Here is a 10,244-nt window from a genome sequence, read left to right on the forward strand (position 1 = left end):
AAATGAATGAACTACTACATGAAACCAGATTATTTTTGTGGAAACCGGAGCACATTCATTAAATTTTGGACATAACACATTTATAAAAAATGACCGGACCGAAACCAGTCTAAGGGCCTCTTTGATTTTTCCCGCAAAAAAAGGGCCTCTTTGATTCGCAGGATACTGAAAACACAGGAATGGATAAAGTATGATGGCGATGAACCGAGACGTGGAGAACTCTAACTCAGTTAGAGGTTAGAGTTAGATTCTAACCCTGAACTAACTCTAAACCAAAGAGGTGTATGGATGGCAGGGTTAGATTGACAATAAATGCTCTATCTCAATCATTTGACTACTTTGGACCCTATTTCCTGCCGGATTTGGAAGGTGCTCGGATATGTTTTAGTTCCATGACTAAAAGTAGTGAGACTAAAACTTGCTAGCCTCACCCATGCTTGGATCCAAATACTAAAGAGACTAAAATCAAGTTAATGAGCATTTATTATCCTCCAAACCCTCCAATCCAGAACTCGCCTGTGTTAAAGGAGATGAGTTAAATGAGGAGAGAGATGACTACTCCACATTTTAGTAGGGGTTCCCCTGACTAAATTTTTTTAGTCTCAAGTCTAGTTTTAGCCCCTCTTAGTCAGGGGTGCTTGGAACTTTTAGCCTCTTAAAGAGACTATTTTTAGTCAGACTAAAATAAGTCCCTTGGATCCAAGAACTCTCTTAGTGTGGCCGGCTCTTCTGTGGCCTCCTCCCGCTCACAATTGACATAAACGAACCATCTATACAAAACAAGCATGCAAAACATGATAATTTTTACTTTGTCCATACAAATGAGATATCCCACTTAAACATACAAGTCGTCAATCAAGCTTCACAAAATAAAAAAAACACTTCATGAAACAAAGAATGAGCTAACTCATCACGAAAGTCATTCACGATAGGGAGGGAGCCCGGAGCCCCTCAAGCACCGAGGGAGGAGCTCTCCATTGTCGCTCTGGAGGAAGGCTCTGTAGAGCCCAAGCCTCGGGAACCCCTCCGACGCCGGCCCTTGCGAGTTGAGGTCGACACCGGCATGGGTAGCAGGGCCGCTTGCCGCCGACTAGGAACTTAATCTTTGGGCCTCTAGAAATAATGTGATCCTATAACTAATATACCTAGAATGGTGAAGTGGATCTTTGGGCCTCTAGAAATAATGCAAGCCTGAAACTGAAATACCTAGAAAGGTGAACTGCATCTTTGGGCCTCTATAAATAATGCAAGCCTAAAATTGAAATACCTAGAAAGGTGAACTGAATCTTTGGGCCCTTAGAAATAATGCAAGCCTGAAATTGAAATACATAGAAAGGTGACCTGACTCATTGGGCCTCTAGAAAGATTTATTACCTCCTCAAGCAGCATCAAACAATTCCATGCGTGCACCACAAATCTATACCATGTTTGATCAGGATCTACTTTTCCAAACCAGAATTAGCGCTAGAGAAGCAAGATCACTGATATGGCCGTGAGACAGAGAAGGAACGAACAAACTCACCCCTCACGCGACCTCCCTGGTAGATGCGCCGCCGCCGTGCACGAAAGAGGGAGAAAAACGACTGGTGAAGGGGGAGCGGGGCGACCTTCGAAGGCCGGAGGGAGAGGGCGGTCGGAGTAGGGCGGCGGAGGCCGGAAGGAGAGGGCGGCCAGAGGAGAGAGAGGGCGAGCGACCCTATGGGGAACAGAGAGGAGTCATGTGATAGGTGGGGGGGGGGGCGATCTGGTGCGGGCAGGGGAGATTTTTTAGTTCTCTTCTAGTGGTCCCGAGGATAACTAACCCAATTAGAACCTCTCCACCGGGCTAGTTTTTTTAGCTGGGTTAGAGCAAACTAGCTCAAACTAACCCCTCTTGTTTCAATAATTTGAGGCTATTTCAACCCAAACTAGCTCTAACTTAGGGATCCAAACAAAGAGGAGTGTTACTGTACTTGCTACAGTGTGGACCATAGCACATTGTTTTTTATGGCCATATCACCACATTGTTTTCTATTGTTGGTTCACTGGGCTACCGTGGTTCGCACTGCTGGTTCACTGGGCTAGCTGCGTGGTTCGCACTCCTCCGACCTGAGTAGTACTCCCTCCGTTCCTAAATATAATTCTCCGTAGATATTTCACTGTGGACCACATACGGATGTATATAGATGCATTTTATGTGTAGATTCACTCATTTTTCTCGGTATGTGGTCCATAGTGAAATCTCTCCAAAGACTTATATTTAGGAACATACGGAGTAGTATAGTACTAGTATATACCGCATCATTCTTTGCTCCTTCTTACTACGCCGACATGTGGGAGAGCCAGCATCCGGGTCGACGTGTCATGCACCAGATTAGAGCGCGGAACGGAAGGGGGCATCACCCCGGTCGGAGCGCCAGTAATTCATGACTATAGTGAGTGGTCATATCACAAGTCTTTCCAGTACTAATGCGCCGTCAAATCGCACAACCCCACTCGCTCACCCTCCTCGCCTCTCTGTCAAACCGCCTACCCGAAAACTGCGGTGCGTACTGCCCGGGAAAAGCCCCGCCCACAACTTTTAACTACACGAAAATAGTTTGAGCTTGTCCGTTCTATATAAATACAGTAAGTAATGTATGTTTATTCACCCGTGGGGTTTTTCAATGAATGGAGGGGCGGGGAGCACAAGTGAACAATACTGTAGTACTACTAGTAGTAAGTAGGAGTCGTACAGTGGTAACCTTAAATAGAGAGTTTCTTTTCTTTAATGCCACATACACAAATTGAAACGCTTGTTGTGGAGAGAAAAAAGATAATCACTCCACTATATATGGACGCAGAGGCCTGAGCCCTTGCTTTACTAGGGTTGCTCTCTTCATTCTCTCATGCTCTCCAGATATAATCAAGACAGCGGTAGCGACATTTTCTCTCTGCTCACCGCTGGTCACAGATCCGGCCGGATCCCTTCGGCCAGTGTGTGTACAGGACTAAAAGGTGCATCATTCACGCGGGCATCACCGCCGAGGGAGGAAACCCACAGCTACCGGAGGGGCCCGATCCTCTGCCTGTGCCGTTCTCTCCGACACAGCACCGGCTCGGGAGGTCCTCCGACCCTTCTTCCTCCCTGCCGTATTGTCCGCAGATCCGACCTGCCGCCGCCGACATCGCGGCGACCCTCAGGTATAAGTTCTTCGAAAGCGGCCTTGCTCTACTGCCCCAGCTCCCCACGTGTCTGCATGTGCATCTTTTTCTACACCCATCAGCTCTTCCAAAGCCACCTAAATTTTTAGTACTATTAGAGGTAAAGCTACTTCATGCATTCAAATCTAGGGCTTTGTTCAAACAACGAAGGAAGGGGGAAAGTTGTAGCATGAATCTAGGACTTGATTCAAAGAGGAAATAATATGGTGAAAGTAGTAGAGACCGGATACCCAACCGGTCTATTGGTTGAAAAGGGAAATAATGGGAAAACGCAGTACAAACTGGATAAGGAACAGATCTATTATTGGTTGAAAAAAGGATAGAAAGTGGCGGCTGGTGGACAAGTCAACAGAGTATGTCCAGGATTAGATTTGCTGCCATCACATAGTAAAAGGTCTCCAGGATTAGATTTGCTGCCCTCACATAGTAAAAGGTCTCAGGATTAGATTTGCTGCCCTCACATAGTAAAAGGTCTCAGGATTAGATTTGCTTCCCTCACATAGTAAAAGGTCTCCAGGATTAGATTTTCTGCCCTCACATAGTAAAAGGTCTCCAGGATTAGATTTGCTGCCCTCACATAGTACAAGGTCTCTAGGGTTAGGTTTGCTGCCCTCACATAGCATGAACAAACTCGGCATCACCACTTTATGCCTCCTTGTAGGTACATTGTGCTGATGCGTCCACTGTCACATGTCCTTATACCAACCTTTTGCTGTCGTTAATGTAAGGGCGCATGTAAAATGAAGCGATCACACTGTTACCTTAGGGACATGTCTAACCAGTGTTATTGTTAATCTAATGCCTCCAGTGATAAGATGCAATTAAACCGTGTTACAAATGGCACTCCTGCTGTTTTCCCCAGTATGATAAGTAAGTTTCTCCTTTACGCTGCTGAGTGTCCTGGTGTCCCCACAGTCCCATGCCCTTAAACCTACTCTTTAGCTGTTGTTGATTTACTGTGTCTGGTAAACAAGCAATGTCACCATTAAAGTAATCCCATATTTGAGGAATCTCATTGTTGATTGTAATGCTTCTGGTAACATGAAGCATTGCTGTCGTTTTAAAATTTCTACTGTCCTTGCGTGATTGCCATGAACATAATTAAGATGCTTCTTTTCATTTTGTATATGTTTCATATATTCTTATTCACCAGCAACTGTTTACTTTCTATCTTTTTTTGCACATAGGGATATCCATTTCACCTTGTTGCTATTGTGACCTTTTGGTGAACTGCACAAAACACTTTTTTTTGGAATGAGTGTCTTGTGCAGTTCAACTCAAATGTCACGTGGGCAACATCTCTCAATTTTGGTGGAACTGCACAAAATGGTGATTGGAGTTTCCAAAATCTCCGTCAAGTTCTGCCGGTAATCTCGTGTAACATTTTACTGGCCTTTGCAAGATGAGCCGTCACTGTCACCACAATGGCACTTTATTTTAGTGGAACTGCACAAAAGGATAACAAAATTATAGTTGCACCTTACATGAGCCAGACAGCCATCCTTAATGTTCCTAAATTTTAGTGCAACTACTAAAGAAGAACCTGCCAGCTCACGAGAGCAAGTACTTCTTGCTAGCTGAATGATGAAATCTTTGCTTCATTTCAGGTGAACTGCAAAAAAAGGCGCATGAATTGAATCATGGAACTCAAGGCAGGCTTCATCTGAGTGGAGGTGCAGGTTGAGTAAAGGAGGCCACTATTAAAGTGAAATCATGCTATCCTGGTTTGTGCTATGCAAACAGGAATACTCAACTACAGATGTTGTGACGGTCAAGAGCATTCGCCAAGTTCTTCGATTGTAAGACATGGCTAGCCAAGATGGATTTAATCCCGATACTCACTTTATCAAAAGGCTCTAATGGCTTGGTTCTGAATCTTGCAAGCTGGGAATCAGTGAGATGTGTAGGCATCTTTGTTGTACTTATTATTTGAATCTTATTTGCTGGTTCTGAATCTTGCAAGCTGAGAATCAATGAGATGTGTAGGCATCTTTGTTGTACTTATTATTTGGATATTATTTGTTGGTTCTGAATCTTGCAAGCTGGGAAACACGGCATGATGATGCAGAGGACAACAACCATAACAAAAGTTCAAACTTGGTAGTATTATCTTTGTGAAAGTGCAACAAATGTGCCGATCGTGTGCCTCCTGAGAATAATAATTGTAATTGTTGTGCATGTTGATCCTCTGGCACTGATAGAACGAGCGAATGCATTGCTTGTTTTAAGTATAAATTTCTATTAAAGCTAATTAAATTTAAGTAAAGTGACTACTAACTCTTGTTATTACAGTACCAATACAGACCCGCTCGTGAACCAACATGTGGCCGAGGGTGCATCTTCTGCCGGCCGTGCAGCGGACGAGGGAAGGGTAGTAACTATTGTCGCCTGTACACACTCACCTTATTGCTGAATCCAGTTCCCCAGGAGCTGAAAAACGAACTGCTGCCGCCGCCTACACACTCGTTCACTCGAAGAGACTCCAATGGCGATCTGAGGGGTGAGCCTGCTGGATATGGACTTCAGCAAGGAGTTCCCCTTTGAGTTCGCCGTTCAGTCCTATGGCTGCACCAAGTTGAATGTGATGTACACCAACGATACAGACTCGGTGAAGCTCTGCCTCACCTCAGTCCTATGGCTGCACCAGGTTCTGGAGCATTCGCCCGTTTCATCGGCAGCGCCACTACACCTTCGCTACGGTGGAGAAAGGAAGAATGCGACTATTTGGCCATCTGGTGCAAAAAGCTTGTCGACATCCAGAAGCAATACAAGCTCATCAGCAACGGGTCGGAGAAGGACCCCGTGGTAGACCTCGCTGAGACCATCATCGACCCCTGATACGTCAACATGAAAGAAGACGACCTGAACACGTGGGATGTACTTCTGAATCGAGCCTACATAACCTACGCTGCCAAGGATGCTATGACATGTACATGCAGATCTTGGACATGAGGGCGTGTCTGCTTCCCGTAACCGACGAGTACACGGACATCCGCAGCATCATGATCAAGCGTGCCAGGAAGGTCTAGATGTTGTACTTTATCTGTTTATAAGCACCTTTATCATCTGAGTGTTTCATGCATTAGCCTATGTGTCGTAATTATCTGTTTTGTCCGATATATTTCTTTTAAGAACCCATTAACCTGATTGCTTTTTTTAGTGGCTATTTGCTTATGTATGTAAACTAGTTCACTTGTCCGTAAAAAAAACTAGATCACTTGGCTGCCTTGCTTTGAATCTCCTTCCTCCCAACATATTCCCCTCCTCAGGTGGACCCAGCAGGTCTCTGAATTTTCTCCCACTTTCTTTTTCGATGTAAAATGAGTTTTCTCCCAGTACTTTCCCCTAGAACCAACTCAACTTTCCCACGTCTAGCCTAAAAAATAATAATACCCCACGTACTATTAAGTCATCAAATTAAAACGATATTTTATTTCGTAAGTTGAAAGTTCTTACAAAATAATAATAATAATTGTTTATATATAACTTGGCAAGTTAACTCCTAGTGATTGCGTACATAAGTTTACAAAGATTTTACTGACGTGCAATCATGTGTTTATGTTTTTATAACATTTCTCCGTCTAGCCCAACATGATATTTTCACCCAGCCCAGCAAGTCCGCAGATTTCGAGAAAAATGCAAATGAGATTTAAACGGGCTGCATAGATGCTACATCATTGTTTCACCCAACCCACCAAATGGACAAAAAAAACGTTCCCCCCGCTGACAGGTCGGATCCACCAACTATATCTTCGCACGCAAGGAAGTGCGTCCTTATTACACGCCGAAAAATGAATACCCCCTGCTAGTTCGGACCCACCATAGTGGATGGCTGACTTGTGGGCCTACTAAGTTGACGAGGACGGAGGGATTTGTCAACTTAGTCAATATGAACGATTCTAGCTCCAGTGACCCTACGATGTCCATCCAACGGCCATAGTGCTTCTTCAACCTCTGGTCTTCTTGCTCCAGCTGCCCAAAGTTGCGCCGGTCGTGCCGCGTGCTCCTGCCTCTCATGGCCAGCTGTGATGCCGCGGAGGCCTCACCGCCCCCTACTACTCCCACCGCTGGCCCATGCTATCCCTCTACTCACCCACACCCCTGTTATTCCGCGGCGACGGCAGCCACACGACGCAGCCGAACCAGTGAACCCTCATACTCCTCTCCGCGTGGGCATCCGCTGCCACGTCTTCCCCGGCTCCACGTCATACCCTTCCTAGGCCTCATCGTCGTCCACCGCCTTGGTGCTCTCGGCGCGGCGTGGTCAATGTGGTCAACGACCGACTTCCATCGGAAGAGTACCGCACGTGGAGAGGCTGACAGCTGGGTCCACGGCCACAACCCAGTTTTTTTGCGATTTGCCAAGTAAGTCGTTTGTTAGGCCTGTTGGGCTGCAAATCTTTCAAAACGAGGAGAGCTTCATTCGGCTGGCCAGAAAATGGCCCATCAGTAATGGGAAATGGGCTGTACATTTTAAACAAATCAAACCGACAATTAGTTTAAAATATCTTTTTTTCATTTCGAGATTTTAAATTACATTAATTTTTATGCGTGGATAATTTGTTGGATTTTATATTGATGTACATTTATTTTTAAAATCAGTTTGAATGTGAATCGAAATTTCGGGATTAAAAACAGTTCGGACCGCACCGAAATATGCAAAATTTCGTTAAGGTTTTAACCATGGCGACAATATGGGCTGTAATGCTAACATAAAGAATATGGGCTCCAAAAAAACCTTAAGAATTAGCAAATGCGTTGTAAATTATTAGAAATAATGTCAGATGGGCTGTATGCTGTTTTCCACAGATTTGAGGCTTTCCTAAAAAAAGGTTGACGCACAAGCAGTGACTGTTGGATGTCCATCGAACAGCCGTCGTGCTTCTTCAATCTCTGCTCTTCCTGCTCCAGCCGCTCAAACAAGCGTCGGAGGGACTGCCTGCTCCCTCCTCCCGGCGGCCGGCTATGCTGCCGCGCAGGCGTCACCGCCCCACCGTACTCCCATCGCTGGCCTAGCCATCCCTCTACTCACCCACACCTGCTGTTATTCTCCGGCGACTGCAGACGAACCAGTAAACCCTCGAACAGTCGTACTCCCCTCCGCGTGAGAAACAACTGCCGAGTCTTCCCTGCCTCCGTGTCGTTCCCTTCGTAGGCCTCGCCGTCGTCCATCGCCCTGGTGCTCTCTGCGCGGCCTGGTCAACGTGGTCAACGACCGACATGCATGTGAAGTGGACTGTACATGGAGAGGCCGACAGCTGGGTCCATGGCTGCATGCAAGGAAATGCCTCCTTATTACATGCAAAATAATGATTCCTCGACCTGACATCGGGGACCCGCCGAAAGGGCCTCTGTATTTTGCGAAAAAACGTTACCACCGCTGACAGCTCGGACCCACCAGCTATATCTTCGCACACAAGGAAGTGCCTCCTTATTACGCTCAAAAAAAGAATACCCCCTGCTAACTGGGACCCACCTTGGTGGGAGGCTGACTTGTGGGCCTACTAAGTTTACGGGGATAGAGGGCTTTGTCAACTTAGTCAATATGTATGATTCTAGCTCCAGTGACCGTACAATGTCCATCTGACGGCCGCAGTGCTTCTTCAACCTATGGTCTTCTTGCTCCAGCCGCCCAAACCAGCGCCGGTCGTGCCTCGTGCTTCAGTCTTCCATGGCCGGCTGCGATCCGACGGAGGCCTCACCGCCCCCAACTACTCCCACCGCTGGCCAGGCTATCCCTCTACTCACCCACACCCCCTGTTATTCTGCGGCCACGGCAGCGTCACACCGCAGCGAACCAGTGAACCCTCGTACTCCTCTACGCGTGGGCGTCCACTGCTGCGTCTTCCCCGGCTCTGCGTCGTCCCCTTCCTAGGCCTCGCCGTCGTCCACCGCCCTGGTGCTCTCGGCGCGGCGTGGTCAACGTGGTCAAGGAACGGCTTCCATCGGACGTGGACTGTACGTGGAGAGGCTGACAGCTGGGTCCACGGCCGTAGCAAGGAAGTGCCTCCTTATTACGTGCAAAATAATTATTCCTCCACCTGACAGCGGGGACCCACCAGACGGGCCATCGTATTTCGCCCCCCTGACTGCTGGGACCCACCAGCTACATCTTCGCAGGCAAGGAAGTGCCTGACAGTAGGGACCCACCTAGTCGAAGCGTACGTAGCGTTGTCATTCTGGTCGCGGACTTGTACGTACATATATACTGGTCGATGTAGAGGCACGCACGTAGCATGTACATGTACGTACAGCGACTAGGGTGCAAGAAAAAAATACGGCCACGCATGTGTACATACGGGAGGGGTCTCGAAAGCCTACTCGCGCATACGTACGGCGAGGGCTCATTGACATGGCTGGGTCGGAACGGAGAAACAACGTCGTCGTCGTGTTCATGGGGAGGCAACGGAATGCGTCGTGTTCATCGGGAGACAACGCGGCTGGGTCGGAATGGAATGCGTGGTCCTGTTCATCGGGAGGGCTTGGATGGAAGAGGCCATGGAAACGAGGCCTGGCGTACCGCACAACGGAGGAAACGGACCTCCTACGGTCGAAACGGGGGTCCTGTTGATCGGGAGGGGTGTGGAGTACCGCAAAACGGAGGAAACGCACCTCCTATGGTCGAAACGGGGGTCCTGTTGATCGGGAGGGGTGTGGCGTACCGCAAAACGGGACTCCACGGGATACTGTTCATCTCCACCGTTGACCCCCTCCAGCCTCCACGAGCTACTGTTCATCCACTGTGGACCTCCTCCAGCCTCCACCTGCGACTGTTCATCCACGGGCTCCCGTTCATCCAGCCTCCACCGTGTGCTACTCCACCGGCTACTGTTCAACCAGCACTCTCCACGGGCTCCTGTTCAACCAGCCCTCCACGGCTACTGTTCATCTTGTGCTCCACCGTCTACTGTTCATCCAGCCCTCCACGGGGTGGTCCTGTTCATCGAGCCCTCCACGGGGTCCTGTTCATCCAGCCCCAACCGTCTCGATCGATCGGGGTCCTATTCATCCAGAGGCAACACCACGGGGTCCTGTTCATCCACCCCCACCGGGACTGTTCA

This window comes from Triticum dicoccoides, chromosome 2B (assembly GCF_002162155.2).
Source record: "Triticum dicoccoides isolate Atlit2015 ecotype Zavitan chromosome 2B, WEW_v2.0, whole genome shotgun sequence".
Classification (NCBI taxonomy): Eukaryota; Viridiplantae; Streptophyta; class Magnoliopsida; order Poales; family Poaceae; genus Triticum; species Triticum dicoccoides.